Source organism: Arachis ipaensis, chromosome B1 (assembly GCF_059453495.1).
Source record: "Arachis ipaensis isolate K30076 ecotype BB chromosome B1, ASM5945349v1, whole genome shotgun sequence".
In the NCBI taxonomy this organism is placed as follows: Eukaryota; Viridiplantae; Streptophyta; class Magnoliopsida; order Fabales; family Fabaceae; genus Arachis; species Arachis ipaensis.
This window is the reverse complement of record NC_142436.1, coordinates 100,926,037-100,943,937: the sequence shown is the minus strand read 5'-3', so window position 1 is coordinate 100,943,937 and position 17,901 is coordinate 100,926,037. Positions and strand designations below refer to the sequence as shown.

The 17,901-nt window shown below is 39.9% G+C and overlaps 1 non-coding gene across 1 annotated transcript; it reads left to right on the top strand.

Moving 5' to 3' along the window:
- The first annotated feature begins 15,734 nt into the window (after positions 1-15,734).
- LOC148577662 (small nucleolar RNA R71) lies at positions 15,735-15,838 on the top strand. The gene has a single exon (XR_015903830.1). It is a non-coding gene; the product is annotated as a small nucleolar RNA R71 (small nucleolar RNA).
- Positions 15,839-17,901: the final 2,063 nt, after the last annotated feature.

The window sequence follows — 17,901 nt, the reverse complement described above, 5'->3', positions numbered from 1 at the left end:
AATGGACCATCCTGGATATATTCTATGATGGTTTATCTGAGCTATCAAAGATGTCATTGGATACTTCTGCAGGTGGATCCATTCACCTAAAGAAAACGCCTGCAGAAGCTCAAGAACTCATTGACATGGTTGCTAATAACCAGTTTATGTACACTTCTGAAAGGAATCCTGTGAGTAATGGGACGCCTCAGAAGAAGGGAGTTCTTGAAGTTGATACTCTAAATGCCATATTGGCTCAGAACAAAATATTGACTCAGCAAGTCAATATGATTTCTCACAGTCTGAATGGAATGCAAGCTGCATCCAACAGTACTCAAGAGGCTTCTTATGAGGAAGAAGCTTATGATCCTGAGAACCCTGCAATAGTAGAGGTAAATTACATGGGTGAACCATATGGAAACACCTATAATCCATCATGCAGAAATCATCCAAATCTCTCATGGAAAGATCAAAGGCCTCAACAAGGCTTTAATAATAGTGGAAGAAACAGGTTTAATAATAATAAACCTTTTCCATCATCCACTCAGCAACAGACAGAGAACTCTGAACAAAATACCTCTAATTTAGCAAACTTAGTCTCTGATCTATCCAAGGCCACTGTAAGTATGAAACAAGGTCTTCCATTAGAAATTTGGAAGCACAAGTGGGCCAGCTGAGTAAAAGGATCACTGAAATCCCTCCTAGTACTCTCCCAAGCAATACAGAAGAGAATCCAAAAGGAAAGTGCAAGGCCATTGACATAAGCACCATGGCCGAACCTGTAACGGAAGGAGAGGACGTGAATCCTAAGGAGGAAGACCTCCTGGGATGTCCAGTGATCAATAAGGAGCTTCCCTCTGAGGAACCAAAGGACTCTGAGGCTCATCTAGAGACCATAGAGATTCCATTGAACCTCCTTATGCCATTCATGAGCTCTGATGAGTATTCCTCTTCTGAAGAGAATGAGGATGTTACTGAAGAGCAAGCTGCCAAGTTCTTTGGTGCAATCATGAAGCTAAATGCCAAATTATTTGGCATTGATACTTGGGAAGAAGAACCTCCCTTGTTCACCAATGAACTAAGTGATCTGGATCAACTGACACTGCCTCAGAAGAGCTAGGATCCTGGAAAGTTTATAATACCTTGTACCATAGGCACCATGATCTTTAAGGCTCTGTGTGACCTTGGTTCAGGGATAAACCTCATGCCCCTCTCTGTAATAGAGAAACTGGAAATCTATGGGGTGCAAGCTGCTAAAATCTCATTGGAGATGGCAGACAATTCAAGAAAATAGGCTTATGGACAAGTAGAGGACGTGTTAGTAAAGGTTGAAGGCCTTTACATCCCTACTGATTTCATAGTCTTGGATACTGGAAGGGAAGAGGATGAATCCATCATCCTAGGAAGACCCTTCCTAGCCACAGCAAGAGCTGTGATTAATGTGGACAGAGGAGAATTGATCCTTCAATTGAATAAGGACAACCTTGTATTTACAACTCAAGGATCTCTCTCTACATCCATGGAGAGGAAGCATAAAAAGCTTCTCTCAAAACAGAGTCAACCAAAGCCCCCACAGTCAAACTCTAAGTTTGGTGTTGGGAGGCCACAACCAAACTCTAAGTTTGGTGTTGAACTCCCATATCCAAACTCTAAGTTTGGTGTTGGGGAGTTTCAACAATGCTCTGAACATCTGAGAGTCTCCATGAGAAGCCCACTGTCAAGCTATTGACATTAAAGAAGCGCTTGTTGGGAGGCAACCCAATTTTTATTTATCTAACTATATTTTTCTTAGTTATATGTGTTTATAGGTTCATGATCATGTGGAGTCACAAAATAAATATAAAAATTGAAAACGGAATAAAAAACAGCAGAAAAAAATCACACCCTGGAGGAAGACCTTACTGGCGTTTAAACGCCAGTAAGAAGCATGTTTTGGGTGTTCAACGCCAGAACAGAGCATGGTTCTGGCGCTGAACGCCAGAAATGGGCAGCATCTGGGCGTTTGAACGCCAGAAATGCACCCTGGAGAAGAGCTGGTGCTGAACGCCCAGAACAAGCATGGTTCTGGCGTTCAACGCCAGAAATAGGCTACAAATGGGCGTTCAACTCCCAGAACAAGCACCAATCTGGCGCTGAACGCCCAGAGTTGTGCGCAAGGGCATTTTGCATGCCCAATTTGGTGCAAGGTTGTAAATCCTTGAACACCTCAGGATCTGTGGACCCCACAGAATCACCTCAAGATCTGTGGACCCCACAGGATCCCCACCTACCTCCACTCACTTCTTCTCACCCCTCTTTCACACAATCCCATAAACACTCTTCCCCAAAACCCTTCACCAATCACTTCAATCTCTCTTCCCCATCACCTCTTCACCACTCACATCCATCCACTCTTCCCCATAAACCTACCTCATAAACTCCACCTACCTTCAAAATTCAAAATCAATTTCCCACCCAACCCCACCCTACATGGCCGAACTTACCCCCCCTCCCATCCCTATATATAACCCTCCATTCTTCCTCATTTTCACACAACACAACCCTCTTTTCCCTTCTTGACCGAAACACACCTCCCCCCTCTTCTCCATATTTTCTTCTTCTTCTTCATCTAATTCTTTCTTTTCTTGCTCGAGGGCAAGCAATATTCTAAGTTTGGTGTGGTAAAAGCATAAGCTTTTTGTTTTTTCATTACCATTGATGGCACCTAAGACCGGAGAATCCTCTAGAAAAGGAAAAGGGAAGACAAAAGCTTCCACCTCCGAGTCATGGGAGATGGAAAGGTTCATCTCCAAAGCCCATCAAGACCACTTCTATGATGTTGTGGCCAAGAAGAAGGTGATCCCCGAGGTCCCTTTCAAACTCAAAAGAAATGAGTATCCGGAGATCCGACATGAAATTCAAAGAAGAGGTTGGGAAGTTCTAACAAACCCCATCCAACAAGTCGGCATCCTAATGGTTCAAGAGTTCTATGCCAATGCATGGATCACCAAGAACCATGATCAAAGTAAGAACCCGGATCCAAAGAACTATGTTACAATGGTTTAGGGGAAATACTTAGATTTTAGTCCGGAAAATGTGAGGTTGGCGTTTAACTTGCCTATGATGCAAGGAGATGAACGCCCCTACACTAGAAGGGTCAACTTTAACCAAAGGTTGGACCAAGTCCTCATGGACATATGTGTGGAAGGAACTCAATGGAAAATTGACTCCAAAGGCAAGCCGGTTCAACTAAGAAGATTGGACCTCAAGCCTGTGGCTAAAGGATGGTTGGAGTTCATCCAACGCTCCATCATCCCCACTAGCAACCGATCTGAAGTTACTGTGGATCGGGCCATCATGATTCATAGCATCATGATTGGAGAGGAAGTAGAAGTTCATGAAGTCATCTCCCTTGAACTCTACAAAATAGCCGAAAAGTCATCCCCCATGGCAAAGCTAGCTTTTCCTCATCTTATTTGCCATCTATGTTACTCAGCTGGAGCTTTCATAGAAGGAGACATTCACATTGAGGAAGAGAAGCCCATCACTAAGAAAAAGATGGAGCAAGCAAGAGAGCCCATTCATGGAGCTCAAGAGGCGCATGAAGCTCATCACCATGAGATCCCGGAGATGCCTCAAATGCATTTCCCTCCACAGAACTATTGGGAGCAAATCAATACTTTCCTAGGGGAATTAAGCTCCAACATGGGACAACTAAGGGTGGAACATCAAGAGCACTCCATCATCCTTCATGAAATAAGAGAAGACCAAAAAGCAATGAGGGAGGAGCAACAAAGACAAGGAAGAGACATAGAAGAGCTCAAGGACATCATTGGTTCCTCAAGAAGGAAACGCCACCATCACTAAGGTGGACTCATTCCTTGTTCTTACATTCTCTGTTTTTCATTTTCTATGTTAAGTGCTTATCTATGTTTGTGTCTTCGTTACATGATCTGTAGTAGTTAGTAACTATGTCTTAAAGTTATGAATGTCCTATGAATCCATCACCTCTCTTAAATAAAAACTGTTTTAATTCAAAAGAACAAGAAGTACATGAGATTCGAATTTATCCTTGAACTTAGTTTAATTATATTGATGTGGTGACAATGCTTCTTGTTTTCTGAATGTATGCTTGAACAGTGCATATGTCTTTTGAAGTTGTTGTTTAAGAATGTTAAATATGTTGGCTCTTGAAAGAATGATGACAAGGAGACATGTTATTTGATAATCTGAAAAATCATAAAAATGATTCTTGAAGCAAGAAAAAGCAGCAAAGAACAATGCTTGCAGAAAAAAATAATAATAGGCGAAAAAAAAAAGAAAAAGAAAAAAAGCAAGCAGAAAAAGCCAAAGCTCTTAAAACCAAGAGGCAAGAGCAAAAAGCCAATAACCTTTAAAACCAAAAGGCAAGGGCAAATAAAAAGGATCCCAAGGCTTTGAGCATCAGTGGATAGGAGGGCCTAAAGGAATAAAATCCTGGTCTAAGCGGTTAAACCAAGCTGTCCCTAACCATGTGCTTGTGGCGTGAAGGTGTCAAGTGAAAGCTTGAGACTGAGCGGTTAAAGTCAAGGTCCAAAGCAAAAAAAGAGTGTGCTTAAGAACCCTGGACACCTCTAATTGGGGACTTTAGCAAAGTTGAGTCACAATCTGAAAAGGTTCACCCAATTATGTGTCTGTGGCATTTATGTATCAGGTGGTAATACTGGAAAACAAGGTGCTTAGGGCCACGGCCAAGACTCATAAAACAAGCTGTGTTCAAGAATCATCATACTGAACTAGGAGAGTGAATAACACTATCCGAACTCTGAGTTCCTATAGATGCCAATCATTCTGAACCTCAATGGATTAAGTGAGATGCCAAAACTATTCAAGAGGCAAAAAGCTATAAGTCCCGCTCATTTAATTGGAGCTATGTTTCATTGATAGTTTGGAATTTATAGTATATTCTCTTCTTTTTATCCTATTTGATTTTCAGTTGCTTGGGGACAAGCAACAATTTAAGTTTGGTGTTGTGATGAGCGGATAATTTGTATGCTTTTTGGCATTGTTTTTAGTATATTTTTAGTAGGATCTAGTTACTTTTAGGGATGTTTTCACCAATTTTTATGTTAAATTCACATTTCTGGACTTTACTATGAGTTTGTGTGTTTTTCTGTGATTTCAGGTTTTTTCTGGCTGAAATTGAGGGACTTGAGCAAAAATCAGATTCAGAGGTTGAAGAAGGACTGCTGATGTTGTTGGATTCTGACCTCCCTGCACTCAAAGTAGATTTTCGGGAGCTACAGAACTCAAAATGGCGCGCTTCCAATTGCGTTGGAAAGTAGACATCCAGGGCTTTCCCTCAATGTATAATAGTCCATACTTTGGCCGAATTTAGACGATGTAAAAGGGCATTGAACGCCAGTTCTACGCTGCTGTCTGGAGTTAAACGCCAGAAACAAGTCACAAACCAGAGTTGAACACCAGAAATACGTTACAACCTGGCGTTCAACTCCAGAAAGAGCCTCTGCACATGTAACATTCAAGCTCAGCCCAAGCACACACCAAGTGGGCCCCGAAAGTGGATTTATACATCAATTACTTACTTTTGTAAACCCTAGTAACTAGTTTAGTATAAATAGGACTTTTTACTATTGTATTAGATATCCTGAGTTTTATCTTTGGATCATAGTAGTCTTGATTACTCCGGTTCCCCTATGGGACCGAGACCAATGAACTCCATTATCACTTATGTATTTTCAACGGTAGAGTTTCTACACTCGATAGATTAAGGTGTGGAGCTCTGCTGTTCCTCAAAGATTAATGCAAAGTACTACTGTTTTCTATTCAATTCATCTTATTTCGCTTCTAAGATATTCATTCGTACTTCAACCTGAATGTGATGAACGTGACAATCATCATCATTCCCTATGAACGTGTGCCTGACAACCACTTCCATTCTACCTTAGATTGAATGAGTGTCTCTTAGATCTCTTAATCGGAATCTTCGTGGTGGAAGCTAGAATGATGGCGGCATTCAAGAGAATCCGGAAAGTCTAAACCTTGTTTGTGGTATTCTGAGTAGGATTCAATGATTGAATGAATGTGACGAGCTTCAAACTCGCGAGTGCTAGGCGTAGTGAGAGACGCAAAAGGAGGGTGAATCCTATTCCAGCATGATCGGGAACCTCAGATGATTAGCCGTGCCGTGACAGGGCATCTTGGACCATTTTCACAAGAGGAGGGGATGTAGCCACTGACAACGGTGATGCCCTTGCATAAAGCCAGCCATAAAAAGGAGTAAGACTGATTGGATGAAGACAACATGAAAGCGGAGGTTCAGAGGAACGATTGCATCTCCATACGCTTATCTGAAATTCTCACCAATGATTTACTTAACTATTTCTATCCTTCTTCTATTACTACATTTCGAAAACTACATAACTATTTTATATCCGCCTGACTGAGATTTACAAGGTGACCATAGCTTGCTTCATACCAACAATCTCCGTGGGATTCGACCCTTACTCACGTAAGATAGTACTTGGACGACCCAGTGCACTTGCTGGTTAGTTATGCGAAGTTGTGAAGATATGTTTAGACCATGGTTCTGTGCATCCGTTTTTGGTGCCATCGCCAGGGAATCAATTTCGAACAATAATTCACAACCTGAGTAACAATTTCGCATACCAGGCACCATAATCATCAACGACCCTAACAAGGACCCAATGTCAAGCTAGTGATAATAAAAGAGCGCTCCATGGGAGGCACCCATGATTTAATATTCTTGCTCTTATTTTAATTTCAATAATTAACGGTTCTTATAGCATAAATTTGAGCTCTCATGAGTAGATTTGATAACTACACACATCATTTTGAAGCATATGTTTGATTTCTAAGTTTGGTGTGCCTAAAAGCACTCTAAAATAGCTTTTCAAGCATGCTGATCATATAACCATTCTAGGATATATACTCATTCATTCCATTGAAGTATATAGCCAGACATTAAGTTTGGTGTCTACATATGCTATGAATTTCAAGAAAATCACTTTTGCTGAAAGGCTCAAAGTCATAAATAGATAAACCATATATTGCATCATTTTATGAGTTTATTGCATTAAGGTAGAAAATAAAATATTCATTGTAATGAATATACTAATTATGATAGACATTTATTAGGTTTCATATGAATCACTTAGCAGAAAACAAGTTTGGTGTTCACCAAAATTTTGTTCAATTCCTAAGGGGCATAGTTGGTTTTTCATAAAAAAGGAACATATAGCAAATTTTGTTTTTTCTTTATTACTTTTCACTTGATAAACACCACCGTACCAAATTCAATTTTTGGCTTACCATTGCCATGATTTAATTGGATAAGTATGAAGAAGATTGAGAGGAAAGGACAAAACCACATCATGTACAGTTGTCACAAGGGGGAAAAGTGAGTCACATGTGCTTAGGGAATTGTGTTCTCTTGGAAACAAAATCTGCAAGGTTCAGCACCTAGGAGGCCGAAGCATATGCCCAATGAAGGAGTGTTCCTTGTCTTCATCCATCTCTACATGCAAACCGTTCATTCCATGAAGTTTTAATAAAGGCATGCTCAATCCTCCAACCCATTGTTCTGTTTCAATTGTTCATGTCCCTTATATAAATTGGCAGTAACACTTCTTAAGCCCACATACCATTGCTTTCTTCATAAAAGTCCTCCATAATATTTACATCATTCTTCTCTTACCCAAAGACATCATACAATACCCAACTTCTTCTCCCCTCCATCCTAAACCGTGCCTTAACCAAAGTTCATCCTTTCTTCTCCCTTCCTTTCCTAACTCATGGTTTCATCAAGTTTCAAAAGAAGGAAAGGAAAGGAACCAGCTATAGCCGAACTACCAACCTATGATACCAAGAGATTTAAGTCTCAATTTCATGAATCATGATATCACAGGTTAATTGAATCAAAAGAAGTAATTCCAGAGATGGGTTTCAGATTGAAAGACGGAGAATACCCCATCATGAGGAGGATAGTCGTAGAGAGGAGATGGGAACTCCTATGTGAACCTCTCACAGATATAAGTGCAACCATGATAAGGGAGTTCTATGCAAATGCTGTGAGGTCAAACAAGACCAGCCCTCCATACAAGAGCTATGATAGGGGGGTTGAGGTAGATTTCAGTGCACCATCCATCATGAGAGTCTTACAGATAAGAGTGATGCCCTATGGAGAACCCAGCTTTGATGAAAGAATGACAGGTGAGAATGATCCTGATGAGATACTACATGGTTTATGCTTTGAAGGCAAAGACTGGGAAAGGGACTCAGAGGGGGCTCCAAGCCGCTTGAAGAGATAGTGAAAAGATCTATACTCCCCACTGGAAATACATCTGAAGTCACAATAAAGAGAGCAATTCTGACATATTGCATACTTAGGGGAGGAGAAATCAATATACCATAACTCATAGCAAATAGCATCTAAGAGATGGCTGATGATAGTGGCAAATCAAGCAGACTTGGTCACCTGATTTGTTTTTTTGGAAAACGAATTCCAAACACACAACTCCCCGGCAACGGCGCCAAAAACTTGATGTGTGGAAAACGATCCAACACAAAACTCACCGGCAAGTGTACCGGGTCGCATCAAGTAATAATAACTCGCATGAGTGAGGTCGATCCCACAGGGATTAAAGGATTGAGCAATTTTAGTTTAGTGGTTGATTTAGTCAAGCAAATCAAGTGTTGGTTGAGTGATTTGTGATTGCAGAAACTAAATTGCATGAAATTTAAAGGGAGAGGGATAATTGACAAGAATTTAAAGTGCAAAGAAATTAAAGAAGCTGAATCTTAAAGTGCAAGAAATATAAATTGCAGAAACTTAGATTTCAAGAAATGTAAATAACTAAAGCTTAAAGTGCAAGAAATGTAAATTGCTTGAATTATAAAAGGGATTGGGAATTGGGATTGCAGAAATTAAACAAGGAAAAGTAAATTTCAACAAGCAGGGAAGTAAAAGATGAAGTTAATTGCAGTAGATCTCAAACAGAAAATATAAATTCGCTTAAAGAAGCATTCAACAGAAGAATTAAAAGGAAATTTCATATCTCAGGGGTCAAGAGACTAGAAAACTAAGTCTAGATCTCACTACCTTCCTTGATCCAAATCAGAAATCAATTGCAAGAGAATTTAGAATCAAACAGTAGAGAAAGTAAATTCAAATCTCAATTCCTCAAATTGTGCAGTGAAACGAAAACAGAGATCTCAAGGTGAGATTGAGACAGAATTTTCTCAATTCTCCACACCTAAGACTCAAGCAAGAATTGCAATAAAGAAAATGAGAAAACCAAAGAGGAAGAGAATGGAATTCTCTTCCAGGATCCAAGTTACAGTAAGAAAAATCCTCCAAGAGGTGTAAATTCAAAAGTAAAAGATGACGTCCCTCCTAAATCAAACTAACTTCTATTTATAAACTTTCTTCTAATGGTCTTGGAGCCTTTAATTGGGCCCTTGGTCTTGATGGAATTGGGTTGATAATAGCCTCTGTTGATTGCTCTTGGTGTTGGGAAGAAGTCCACTTGTGAACCGGGCCATGAACCATTCATGTTTGAGTCAATGTTTGAGGCAAACGTTGACTCAAACGTCTTCGTGTGTGACATTATGCAGCTCGGCCAAGTGATGCACATAAACTAGTTATGCTACGATTTAGGAAATTGCACGATCGGCAAAATTCCTTCCGGCAAGTGCACCGGTTATCGTCAAGTAAAAACTCACAATAGAGTGAGGTCGAATCCCACAAGGATTGGTTGAGTGAGCAATTCGGATTAGAAGTGTGTTCTAGTTGAGCGGAATCAAGATTGAGATGAGTATTGCGGAATGTAAAATTGGCGGGAAAAGTAAATGACAAGAAATTGAAATGGCGGAATCTTAAATTGCATGAATTAAAGAGCAGAAACTAAATTGCTGAAATTAAAAGGGAATGGGGGTGATTGCATGAATTGAGTAGCAGAATGTAAAGAGAAAGTGGAAATCAGAAATGGGGAATTCATTGGGTTATAGGAGATATTGAGATCTCCGAATCAAAACATGTTTATCTCTTCCTCAACCAATGCGTTCATTGAATTTTGCTTGGCAATCTTATATGATTGGATCCCAATCCCTTGGCTCACCAATTCTCTCTAAAAACAAACAAATTCCCAATCCCTTGGTTTAAATGTTCATAAGAAGAGATGATGCTCGATCACTGATTATACCACACAGTTTCATGAACCACAATTTGGTAGGATTACATGTCACAATATCCATCCAAACCCCAATCCAATTCACTGTGAGAAAGCTTCTCTAGCATGAATCCTCCATTCCTTTCCCAAGGTTCCGAAGGATTCCAAGTATGGGTAGTTTCTTTCCCAAGACAACTACTCAATGGAATTAGATCGAGAAGCTTTCTAACAAAATTCAAGAGAAAAGATTGAAGAAGAAGATAAACTATTATTGATTCATTGAATTACAATAGAGCTCCCTAACCCAATGAAAGGGGGTTTAGTGAGTCATAGCTCTGAATTCAATTACAAAGATATAAAAACTAGCTAAAAGTGAAGGTCCCCGTCCTCTCTAACTTAAATTCTATCCTATTTATACACTTTCTATATTGAGCTTCTGTTGTGTTTCTTGGGCTTTGAGGCCTCTCCCTGCTTTCCTTTTGCCTTGGGTTTATGATCCATAATCTTGATGAGGCTGCTGGTCCAAATTCTGTAACATTCATTGAGCCAACTTAGTGATAATCAAATAATGGCACATGACTCAATAAATTGAAATTTCAGACTCATCAATCCTTCAGGCCCAATCCCATAAACCATGATATTCAATTGGGTTTCATACCAGAATAAGTTTAAGTTAATGTTTGTGCTCAAATACTAACTTAAACCACAATATCTTTGGTCCAGAAACCTTTTCCAAGAGTGGCGTTTAAGTTGCAGTTTAAGCTTAAACTGCAGCTTAAACGCCAGACACTTCCAGTGAGGCCTTTTGTAGAAGCACGTTTAAGCTTTAGTTTAAGGTTAAACTGAAGCTTAAACGTGGAAATGGAAGAAGGCAGCCCTGGAGAGTCATGTAGTCGAACACGTTTAAGCTCCAGTTTGAGGTCAAACTGAAGCTTAAACGTGGATATAGGAAGGGCAGCCCTGGAGGTCGAACACGTTTAACCTCCAGTTTAAGGTCAAACTGGAGGTTAAACGTGGAAATGGAAGGAGGCATCCTGGAGGTCGAACACGTTTAACCTCCAGTTTAAGGTTAAACTGGAGGTTAAACGTGGAAGCTTAGAAAGGTAGCCCTGGAGGTGTCGAAGTCAAACTGGAGCTTAAACGTGGAAATGGAGAGAGCAACCCTGGAGGAGAAAACTTGGTCGAACACGTTTAAGCTCCAGTTTGAGGTCAAACTGGAGCTTAAACGTGGAAATGGCTCCCTGGTGCTTTTCCCATTCTGGCGTTTAACCTCCAGTTTGAGGTCAAACTGGAGGTTAAACGTGGAACTCCTTCCTGAGTGGCATTATCATTCTGGCGTTTAACCTCCAGTTTGAGGTCAAACTGGAGGTTAAACGTGGAATGCTTCTTTGGTGAGACTTTTCATTCTCGCGTTTAACCTCCAGTTTGAGGTCAAACTGGAGGTTAAACTTCAATTCCAGCATTTCTTAGCCTTCATGATTCTGGCGTTTAAGCTCCAGTTTAGGCTTAAACTAGAACTTAAACTCCACATGTGATATTCAAGCTTCCTTTATTGATTTTGTTGCTTCCTTGCCTAGCCTCTTCTTTCCTGAAATCATCCAAACAATTGCATCAAAGTCTTGCAAAATTTCATGAGAAATCTTCCATTCATAGCATTCAAGTAATATAACTAAAACTCATGGATATTACATCAAAATTATATTGTTTGGATGGTTCATTGCTTTGTTATTCTTTTAACCATTCTTGGTTACTTTAAGCTCAAGAAAGTGCATAAAACCACTAAAACTAACAGAAAAATACTAGTGAAACTAGCCTAAGATGCCTTGGCATCACAACACCAAACTTAATACTTGCTTGTCCCTAAGCAAGTCCTGAGTTATTTGAGAAGAAAGTATGAAACAGAAAGCAATTACATTGGCTATATTAGCAGGCATTTGAAGTTCATCAGAAGGGTTTTATGCAGAAAGTTGCAGCATCACTTTTTCATACTTATCAGGTAATATTATCACTTTTTCATTGCATCCATCAAACACTGCTATGGCCTCTTGTTATTCTTATGTCCTTGGCACCTTTCTCTTCTTTGTTTTTCTTTTCTTTTTCTTAGAGCTTCTTTTGCTCCTTGTTTGCTTAGTGTCATGTGTTGCACAAGCCTTTGGCATTTTCTTTTTCTTATCAGTGCACTACACATATCCACTTTAGGCACTTTAGTTCACATTTCTTCTTGAGACATTGGTGCCCAGCACCTCTTTGTGTGACTAAATGTTTTGTATTTAGGTTGCTCTTGATAATGGACTTTTGGTTGATAATCCCGGGTTAGTTAACCCAAGTTACCAAGTGTTGAAACACTCCTCAGAACCTATTCATCCAAGCATATCCTTAATACATACACACCACAGGCATTTGTCTCAGAAGTTCAAACCATTGGTACCTAGCTTATTTTCTCAATTTTTTTTTGCTTTTTGTTTGCCCTTTTTCAGTGGCTTTTTCTTCTTCTTTTTCTTTCTTTTTTATGGCCAAAGACATTTATTCATCAAGATCCATAGACAGTTTTCAATTTCTACATAAAAAAAATGATAATTCTACACTCTATGTCCAGTGATCTGACTTAAACAATCAAGCATGCATACCACCACTTAATTCTACTTGAATTGTCACTAATTGAGCCAAGTTACTTTTGTTCAAACTTTTCTTTTATTTTTAGAAACAGAACAAGCATGGCAAGCACTTGTTTAAGAGGGTGAAGTTATATCCAAACATCTAGGTATTCACTTTATTCAAAGCACTAAACAGACAAATATACTAACAACTTCCCATTCCAGAAAGATTCAACATTTACAGTCTAAACCAGAACAAGCATGCTTTTGTTTGCCCTTTTTAAAGAATTATCAAGGAACAATACCACCTTGTGAAATTTCTTGATTTCTCTTTGTTGCCAGGAAACAATTTGATTTCTCCTTCTTCTCCTAATTGTTGCTTCATGCTTTAAGATCCTTGTTTCCTTTCCTGCAAAGAGTGATGAAGTTGCTTGCTTCTCAAGCACTTGAGTGGTTAGCTCAACTATGTGTGGGTAAGTATCCGAGTTTTGGTGTGCGAACACCAAACTTAGACTCCCCCTTACTTCTCTATTCTTTGAGTCCTTGAGTTCTCTTTGGAATGAAGTTGCTGCTAAGGGTTCTAAGCATTTCTGTGACTGCTTAGAATGGTTGTTCCTTTCATATAATTCAAAGGTTGTTGTGTTCAGTTGATCTTTATGGTGGAATACCAAACTTAGAGTCACACATTCCCCTTTGAATTATTGATTTACGAATTCATTGTTTGGTGTGAAACACCAAACTTATTTCTTTGCAATGCACAGAAACTACTTCACCCCTTTTTATTGAAACAAATAAAAGAAACAGCAAAAGGGTATTACCTCAGGTTGGGTTGCCTCCCAACAAGCGCTTCTTTAACGTCATTAGCTTGACGGTTGTCCCTTGTTAGGATGGATTGTAGTGCTTGACGTCTTCTCCTCTCACTATGAAAACGTCCCCACTTGATTCATTCATGACCTCTAAATGTTCCATAGAAAGAACTTTCCTGATTGTGAACACTTGAGGGAGCTGGGAAGGAATGGTTTTGAGGCCAGGTGGGATTGGCAGATAATGACTTGATATCATGTTATCTCCCGGAGAGAAACCTTCAGTGGGAATTTTCTTGTTTCTCCACCCTCTTGGCAATCTCCCTATCACTCTTCCCTTTCTCTTGAGGATTTCTTCATTGACCCTTATGTCAGGAGGATCCTTCTGATCTGTTTCCACTGATTCTTGTGGCTTTAACTCTTGCAACTCTTGTTTGCCTTCCAAGGACTGTTTTAGAGTTTCAGCTGCTGGATTACTTTCCTCCAAACACAGATGGCTACTATCATCCTTAGGCTTTTCAGGTTCTGGTTCAGGCTCAGATGCAGGTTTGAAAACTTTGAAAACGAGCTGTTCATCATGTATTCTCAGAATTAGCTCTCCTTGTTCTACATCTATGAGCGCTCTAGTAGTGGCTAGAAATGGTCTGCCCAGAATGATAGGGTGTAAGTAGCTTTCCTCCATGTCCACAATGACAAAGTCTGTGGGGAAGTAATAATCCCCCACTTTCACCGGCACATTTTCAACTACCCCTTCAGCTTGCTTCTGAGTTTTGTCAGCCAGTTGTATGATTACATCAGTGGATTTCACCTCATTCAGTTGTAGCCTCTTCATAAGAGTTAGAGGCATCACATTTATGCTAGCTCCTAGATCACAGAATCCTCTGTCAATTTTTGTTTCCCCTATGATGCAAGGGATATGAAAACTTCCTGGGTCCGTTTTCTTAGAGAGTGTGTCCTTCTTGATGAGAGCACTGCATTCTTTGTTCATTGTTACCGTTTGTCCTCCCTTCAAAACTCTCTTCTTGCTTAACAATTCCTTTAAATACTTGATGTGTGTAGGCATTTGATGGAGAATCTCAAGAAAGGGAATATTGACATGGAGAGAGTTAAATGTCTCTAAAAACCTTGAATAGGTTTTCCCTTTTTCACCTCCTCCTAACCTCTGAGGAAATGGTGCTTTTGGTTGGTATATTTCCAGCATGCCTTTTTGCAGTTCCTTGGCTTGCTCAGTTCCACTTTCCTGCTTAACTTCTTCCTTCAAGATTTCTGGCTCCTGCTCTGAGGGCCTGATTCCTTCTTCTTCTGAAACTTCCTTCAATATAGTGATGGCCTTGCATTCTTCCCATCTCACTCTCTTTTGTTCCCCTTTAGGATTCTTTTCTGTGTCACTAGAGAACACTGCAGTTGATTTGACGGCCTGTTGAGATAGCTCTCCTACTTGAGACTCCATCCTCTTGAGTTTTTCACCATGGTTTCTTAAGGTAGCTCTCACATCATCTCTGAAGCTTTTCAATTCGGTTATGTCTTGACTCATGGTTGCCATCATTCCTTCTATCCGGTTTAATTGATCTTGAAATTGTTGGTTGGGATTAAGTTGGGTAGGTTGATTATTTTGGCCATGATATGATGATTGGGGGTAAGTGTTTTGTGTGGCTTGGTATGATTTTTGGTTGGAATTTTGGTATGTGGAATTGTTATGTTGGTTGTGGTTGTAAGGTTTGTGGTTTTGTGGTTGGGTTTGTTGGTTCCCCCACCCAAAGTTTGGGTGGTTTCTCCAGCCTGGGTTGTAAGTGTTGGAATGTGGATCATATGATTGCCTTTGTTGGTTTCCCACATAGTTGGCCTCTTCCCAATCACCTCCTTCAATGCTTACTTCCTCTTGATCTTGTGTGTGTATTGCAGCCACTTGCTTTGTTTCTAATTGCCTGGTAAGCTCTGCTAGTTGCTTGGCAAACACCTTGTTTTGGGCTAGAATTGTATCAACATGGTTCAGCTCCATGACTCCCTTAGTGTTGTGCCTTTCTGATGCATAGTAGTACTCATTCTCAGCCACTGTCTCAATCACTTCAATGGCCTCTTCCACAGTCTTTTTCCTGTTCAATGAACCTCCTGATGAATGGTCTACAGCCTTCCTTGATTCATAAGAGAGTCCATCATAGAAGATATGCAATTGCACCCAATCATGGAACATGTCTGGTGGGCATTTCCTTGTCAAGTCCTTGAATCTCTCCCATGCCTCGTAGAGAGTTTCACCATCTTGTTGTCTAAAAGTTTGAACCTCAGATCGAAGCCTATTGACCTTTTGTGGGGGGTAGAAACGTGCCAGAAACTTGCTTTCCACCTCATCCCATGTTGTTAGACTCCCCCTTGGGAATGATTCCAGCCACTTAGCTGCTTTGTCCCTAAGTGAAAATGGGAACAAAAGCAGTTTATAGGCATCTTCCTGGACTCCATTGGACTTCACAGTGTCACAAATTCTCAGGAATTTTGTGAGATGTTGGTTGGGATCTTCATTAGCACTTCCACCAAATGAACAATGATTCTCCACAAGTGATATTAGCTGTGGTTTGAGTTCAAAGTTGTTGGCCTGAATGGGTGGTTTCTGGATGCTGCTACCACAATTCCCAGAGGTTGGGTTTATGTATGAACTAAGAACCCTCCTCTCAGGAATGGCATTGTTTCCATCAGCTCTCTCATGGTTGTGAACTTCTCTATCCATGTTGAGATCTAAAGCTTCCTCAAAATTGTCCTCAGATTCTCCTTCAGATTCCTCTTCTCCCACTACTCTCTTCCCTCTTGCTTCCCTTCTCAGTCTATGAAGGGTCCTCTCTGGTTCGGTATATGGAGGACTTGATGTCTCTCCTCTCCTACCTATCATACAAGAACACAGCACAGGCACAAACAAGTGAAATACTCTTGGTTAATGGAAGAGTATGGTTAGAGCAATTGAGGAATTAATTCAAACAGTTAGTGAGTCAGTGAGTTAGTTGCTTGAATTTAAAGGCATAAAGAAAGAAAGCATGTAACCGAGTGCAGAAATTAAAATTCAACAAGTAACTTGAACAGAATTAACAAAGCAAGAGAAATTGCTCAATCTAGTTAGCTTCCAATTGGAGAATTGTCAATCGAAAACCAATCCCCGGCAACGGCGCCATAAACTTGATGCACATAAACTAGTTATGCTACGATTTAGGAAATTGCACGATCGGCAAAATTCCTTCCGGCAAGTGCACCGGTTATCGTCAAGTAAAAACTCACAATAGAGTGAGGTCGAATCCCACAAGGATTGGTTGAGTGAGCAATTCGGATTAGAAGTGTGTTCTAGTTGAGCGGAATCAAGATTGAGATGAGTATTGCGGAATGTAAAATTGGCGGGAAAAGTAAATGACAAGAAATTGAAATGGCGGAATCTTAAATTGCATGAATTAAAGAGCAGAAACTAAATTGCTGAAATTAAAAGGGAATGGGGGTGATTGCATGAATTGAGTAGCAGAATGTAAAGAGAAAGTGGAAATCAGAAATGGGGAATTCATTGGGTTATAGGAGATATTGAGATCTCCGAATCAAAACATGTTTATCTCTTCCTCAACCAATGCGTTCATTGAATTTTGCTTGGCAATCTTATATGATTGGATCCCAATCCCTTGGCTCACCAATTCTCTCTAAAAACAAACAAATTCCCAATCCCTTGGTTTAAATGTTCATAAGAAGAGATGATGCTCGATCACTGATTATACCACACAGTTTCATGAACCACAATTTGGTAGGATTACATGTCACAATATCCATCCAAACCCCAATCCAATTCACTGTGAGAAAGCTTCTCTAGCATGAATCCTCCATTCCTTTCCCAAGGTTCCGAAGGATTCCAAGTATGGGTAGTTTCTTTCCCAAGACAACTACTCAATGGAATTAGATCGAGAAGCTTTCTAACAAAATTCAAGAGAAAAGATTGAAGAAGAAGATAAACTATTATTGATTCATTGAATTACAATAGAGCTCCCTAACCCAATGAAAGGGGGTTTAGTGAGTCATAGCTCTGAATTCAATTACAAAGATATGAAAACTAGCTAAAAGTGAAGGTCCCCGTCCTCTCTAACTTAAATTCTATCCTATTTATACACTTTCTATATTGAGCTTCTGTTGTGTTTCTTGGGCTTTGAGGCCTCTCCCTGCTTTCCTTTTGCCTTGGGTTTATGATCCATAATCTTGATGAGGCTGCTGGTCCAAATTCTGTAACATTCATTGAGCCAACTTAGTGATAATCAAATAATGGCACATGACTCAATAAATTGAAATTTCAGACTCATCAATCCTTCAGGCCCAATCCCATAAACCATGATATTCAATTGGGTT